Source organism: Helianthus annuus, chromosome 6, assembly GCF_002127325.2.
Source record: "Helianthus annuus cultivar XRQ/B chromosome 6, HanXRQr2.0-SUNRISE, whole genome shotgun sequence".
In the NCBI taxonomy this organism is placed as follows: Eukaryota; Viridiplantae; Streptophyta; class Magnoliopsida; order Asterales; family Asteraceae; genus Helianthus; species Helianthus annuus.
In genome coordinates, this window is record NC_035438.2 from 61,770,955 (window position 1) to 61,776,910 (window position 5,956).

At 34.5% G+C, this 5,956-nt stretch overlaps 1 long non-coding RNA gene across 1 annotated transcript; it reads right to left on the reverse strand.

Annotated features, from left to right (window-relative positions):
* Positions 1–316: 316 nt before the first annotated feature.
* Positions 317–2,640, reverse strand: LOC110865505. Its single transcript, XR_002550728.2, has 2 exons — positions 1,784–2,640; positions 317–1,324 (listed from the first exon to the last, which is right to left on the reverse strand). It is a non-coding gene; the product is annotated as an uncharacterized LOC110865505 (long non-coding RNA).
* Between the last annotated feature and the right edge of the window lie 3,316 nt (positions 2,641–5,956).

The window sequence follows — 5,956 nt, forward strand, 5'->3', positions numbered from 1 at the left end:
TAATTTATTGTAACTTTGGCTAAAAACGTTTACTAGAGACAACATTTTTGTAATGTTAAGTGTGGCTATTGTCTTACCTTTGGTCACACATACTTGTTTTCCCATGACTTTTGCTATAATTTTGTCACACAAACAAAAAACAATGTCCCAAAAGTGTGGCTAATGGTTAGGTATAGCCACATGAAATTTGTAATTTTAAGTGTACATATTGTATAACATTTGGTCACACATACTTATTATGGTTTTTGTGGTCATTTTCATAAAATTAGTCATTTTATTTTCAAATTTTTATAAAATTAAAACAACAGTAACCATGGAAAACCTAAAAAACCAAATGATATTAACAATTATAACCAAAATCCATACATAAGTTTCTATTTAAATACAAATAAAGACGTAAACTTCTAACCAAAACCTATTAACAAAAGTTGCAAAGGGAATGCCTCTACACATAAACTAAGAACTAATTCCAGGTTTTTATCTTCAAATCCATATAATCACTACTTTTTGACTTGAAAGTGTTGCAAATGTATATCCAGATGTTTTGCCTTTGTGTAATCCTCCAAGATTTGAGTTGTATATAATGGTCACAATAATAACAAAATGTGTGGCTAAAGTTGTTTGAAAATATTAAAATGACCTTTAGCCACACATTTTTTAATGTGTGGCAAGCGGATTTTGAAAAAAAAAATGTGGCTAAAGCTCAGTTTTGACGTAGTGTATAACAAAATTTTAACAAGTTGTTTAAACAATTTAGAACTTTTTTAATGTGATTGTTTCAATATTTTAAAAATCCTTTTAAAATCATGTTGGTATTTAGGTTGGTTATGTTATAACAACTTATAAGATAAAAAGCAACCACAATAGCAAGATAAATATGTAAATCTATATCGCCAAAAAATTGTTCGATCTTGCTAGAGCCTAATAGCAAGATCAAACGGGTCACGGGGTCACAATACACAAACAACCATAAGGATGGACTTAAGTGCATCGAGTCGTCTCGAGCAACTCCCACTGACTTCATGACTTCTCGGTTTAGCGTCCACAGTTTTTATCTTCGGGTCTTCGTTTATTACAATATTTACAAAATATAATAAAGGAAAGAACCCTATCTATTACAAAATATATTGTTCGATCTTGCTAGAGCCTAATAGCAAGATCAAACGGGCCACGGGGTCACAATACACAAACAACCATAAGGATGGACTTGAGTGCATCGAGTCGTCTCGAGCAACTCCCACTGACTTCATGACTCCTCGGTTTAGCGTCCACGGTTTTTATCTTTGGGTCTTCGTTTTTTGAACCATCACGGTGGCCAAAAACCCTAATATAAAAAAAACCGAATAAAGTAGACAACAACAAAACAAGGTTGGGCTAGATTTACATATTCCACAACAATCACAAGATAAACCGAGTAATCTTTTGGTCAAGCAAAACAAATAAAATATTGACCAAAATTAAAGGTGCCTTAAAATTATTTAGATCAGAAACTTTAAAAGAATTAAAGTTTGTGTTCTACTTCTGGTTAAAGGCCGATGCCGAACTCGTATGTTGTAACCAAGGCTCTAATACAAGTGTTGGGTTTCCAGGGAGATTAGTTAAAAATTTTATTTACCAAAACTTGGTTGAATAGATAATAGTCAATTAATTAAGTGACTTAATCAACAAAACACATCAAAAAATAAACGAATGATCAACAATAAATGAAACCCGACAGGATCTTGTTACATGCAAATATGAGCACAGTGATAAGGATATCTAACTACCGATAAGAAAGATGTACCTCGGTTAGTAACTACTCGGTTGAGACACCGAGGTTTAACCAACATGTGCTAGTTACACGAACTAACGAAAAGCGAGTATAGGCCGGGTAGCGGCAATGGTGGTTGGCAATACAGGCGCCGGCAAGCAGCGGCGGTGGCCGGCAGCGGCGGTGGCCGGCAGCGGCGGTGGCGGCAGCCGACGGTGGTGGTTGTAGGTGTTTTAGAGAGTTTTGGGCAAAGTGTCTTACCTTTAATCCAACATTATGCATCCATATATATAAAGTATGGAGATGGATGTGAGACAAGTGGCTGGAAGTTCATGCATGTGCGACAAGTGGTGATGCAAGAGTGCATGCGCGAAAAGTGGCTAGGAATTCATGCATGTGCGACAAGTGACAATGCAAGGTGCACGTGCGACAAGTGGCGTAAGATGAGTGCATGTGCGACAAGTGGCGAGATTATACCCGTCTCACCGGGTCCATGTACTCGTCTCTCAGTTAATACCCGCAACAAGTGTATTAGTTAAGATAAATAATTATATTATTAATAACGAGTATTAATAATATGAAGCTGCTCATGATCATAAATATAATTATGATCCATTTCACATATCATTCGTAATTACCAGTTAAACCAATTAAGTGGATTTTAGTTCGTTGCCCACGGTGTAACTCTTACGCGTCATAACTCGGTTGGTCGCGTTAATTAATCGGATCGATCCATTTTTTCAACATAAATGACAAAGACAAGCAATGGTAGAGGTTTGCCATAGCTGTTACCGATACCACATAGCAACATGGTATAGTAAGTTGATAATGGATGCAACAAAAGAAAAGCTAAAAAATAAGAAAAGAAAGAAAATCGCACACACAAAATAGGAAAATCAATTGAAATATAATGTAAGAAATTTTAATAAATTCGGGAGAAGAGATTTGGTGATAACCCGTGATATTCTTTGGAATACTTTATTATAATAAGGATAATTCGATTAATGTTAGAAATTGTAAATCAAAATTAAATTGATATATGTGGCATATGGGAAGAATGTGTGGGATGACCCCAACAACACTCACTAATAGAAGATGATAACCATGACGTGTATGAAGAAAGAACCACACTTTTATGGATGACAAACGGGTATGGTTGTGTTTGGATGGTGTGTAAATGACAAAGACAAGTAATGGTAGAGGTTTGCCATAGCCATAGCCATTACCGATACCATATATTAACATGGTACAATAAGTTGATAATGGATGCAACAAAAGAAAAACTAAAAAATGAAGAAAAGAAAGAAAATCGCACACACAAAATAGGAAAATCAATTTATATATAATGAAATAAATTGTAATAAACTTCGGGAGAAGAGATTTGGTAATAACACGTGATATTCTTTGAAATCCTTTATTATAACAAGGATAATTCCTTTAATGTTAGAACTTGTAAATATCAATTAAATTGGGGTAAATTACACTTTTCGTCCTTTATGTTTGTATCGGATTTCAATGGATACCCTTTAACTTTAATATTTACAGTCACAATCTTTTATTTGGAAAACTCATTACACCTTTCGTCCTTTAGCACTAAACAGGTTAAAATTTTTAGTTAAGCTTATTCACTTAAGGGAAGTTTAGTCTTTTACTTAATTATTTATAGTCTTTAATAATTTATATAAAAAGAAATAAAAATATACCCCTCTCTCTCTAAAAAGCTTACAATCTAATCTGACTAAAAATTCATCACAAATCAATTCTCCATTAACTGATCACAATCACATAAATTTTTTTCACTAAACCTTCCTTTGTGTATTACAAAGTAATGATATTATTTTAATTATTTGGAGATCCAGATATCAACATGTACATTGCCCAGTTTTTATACCTCTGCATACGAGACTAGTGAGCTCATCAATCGCTGAATCTAAACTCTGTGTCGATCTACTTTCTTGCGAATAATTTGACTTCTCTGTTGGTGCAGTTGTCTGTCGACTACATCTTAGTTCGAGTCTTAGGTTAGGGCTGATTGTACAGTGAACGAAAATCAAGAAACACATAAGTTAGATAGGTCCGCTTATATGTCTAGATAGTAGGTTCGCTTATGTGTCACTTGATAGGTTCGCTCATATGTCACTTGATAGGTCCGCTTTTATGGTCATGTCCATATAAGCGAACCCATCAGCCTATAAATAGGTGACTGATGAGCGGATCTAAGTAGCAGTTGTGTGGTGTAACGGCGAAGCCCTGCCAGTTTGTCTCCAGAGCTTGTAAATTGTTAGCAGATTAATAAAAGAGACGTTAAATAGTGAAATCAAGCTGAACAAAGACAGAATCAATGAATTCCGCCTCTGATTCTGTCTAAGCACTCTTCTGATCGACTCGTCAGGTCGTCTAACGATCCTACATGTGGTATCAGAGCTCAGGAGGAAGAGTTCTTACTGTTTGGCTCGTTTTCGCTCAAAAATTCTGATTTCTACACCTTCTTTCATCAGTTCAGGGAGTTTTACCGGTCAAAATTGGATCAAAATTTCACAGATTGTGTGTTATTGAACATAGACAAACCCTGGAAAGTTTTGGACTAAATTACGGACTAAAAATGGGTCAAACCATCTTCGGACATAGGTTCGCTTTTTCGGACATTTGAGTAGATCCGCTTTTGTGACCATTCAAGTTCGCTTATTCGGACATCTTTTAGAAGATTCGCTCAAAAGGTTCGCTTTTAGGGACATATTGTGTGATAGGTCCGCTTCAAATTGCACCTAGGTCCGCTTGTAGTGTCAATTGTTTGAGATTCACTTGTAAGGTTCGCTTATAAGGTTCGCTTATTGTTACATATCAGTGGTTCGCTCTTGTGGTCCGCTTATCTGAACGAACTAATCCGCTTTTGTGTCACATTAAGTGAGGTTCGCTCCAAGTGCACATCAGCAGTTTTGCTTGTTTGTTTGAGAGAAAAGTGTCGGGATTATTTGAAAAATGACAATGAGGTTTGATGAGCAGGAAAACAATGATCTTAAAAGGTTGAATGATTGGTATCGAGGATATCTTAGTAGTTCTTATCAGAAATTGCCCAAAGAGGTTTGGAGTGAACGTTTCGAATGTTTTCTGAGTAAGAAAGATTTGAAAATTGGATGATTTGGAAAAGCGTTTTGATCGTTTGATTGACTATTTGAAAGAAAATCAAATAGTAATGTCAGAAGCTGAGATGGTATCAAAGTTTGCTAATGGATTATCAGCTGAATGGGATGATTTTTTGAAAAATCTGAAAGAAAACTCTAGTTTTTCAAAATTACCTCTGAATAAATTCATCAGCGAACTTAAACATCATGATTATGAGAATTATCAAAAGAAGAGAGATGTATTGGATAAGATAAAAATGAATTTGGATGATTTGAATTTAGATGTGATAATTGAAATAAATAAAAGAATCAATGTTTGTTGGGCGGCAAAAAGAAATTTGGTATATGATATGAAAAGAGGTTGTTATATTGATGATAATAGAAATCCTCTTGATCTTGTTACAATCTTTGGTGCAAGTACATATAAGATAAATAAAGAACAAGATCCAAAGAATGAAGAATCTGTGAAAAATGAAGTTTCAAATTCTGCATCAGTGTGCATTACATGTGACAGCTTAAAGACGGAAAATGACAAACTCGTGAAAGATGCGGAAAGTTTGACTTTGGAAGTCAAAGAGCTGAAAAATAGGAAGCAAGCTGATGATAATAAGATTCTAGTTTTGCAGGGAAATTGTGAGAAGTTGAAAGCTGAAAATGACAAACTGTTAAGTAATTTGAACAGTTTGACATTTGAAAACAAAAATGTGAAAGAAAAGGCAAAAGTTTTTGAAGAGAAAATTAAAGAGTTAGAAAAAGAACTTGAAAGCAACAAGAAATCCTCAGAAAATGAAGATTTCTGGATAAAATTGGAGAACAAAAATCTGAAAGCTAATGAGACAAAATTTCAAGAACAGATAAAAGTTCTGGAAAATGAAAAATCTGTTCTTGAAAACTTGAAAAATGAGAATGAAAATTCAATCAAGTCTCATCTTGAAAGAATATCTCAGTTTGAAAAAGAAGCTGAGAATTCCAGAAGCAAGATTGATGAACTTGAGAAGAAATTGATAGGTTTTGTGACTACATCAGACAGTTTGAAGTTTCCCTCTCCAAAACCAATCAATTCAGTTCCAATAAGTGACAATGT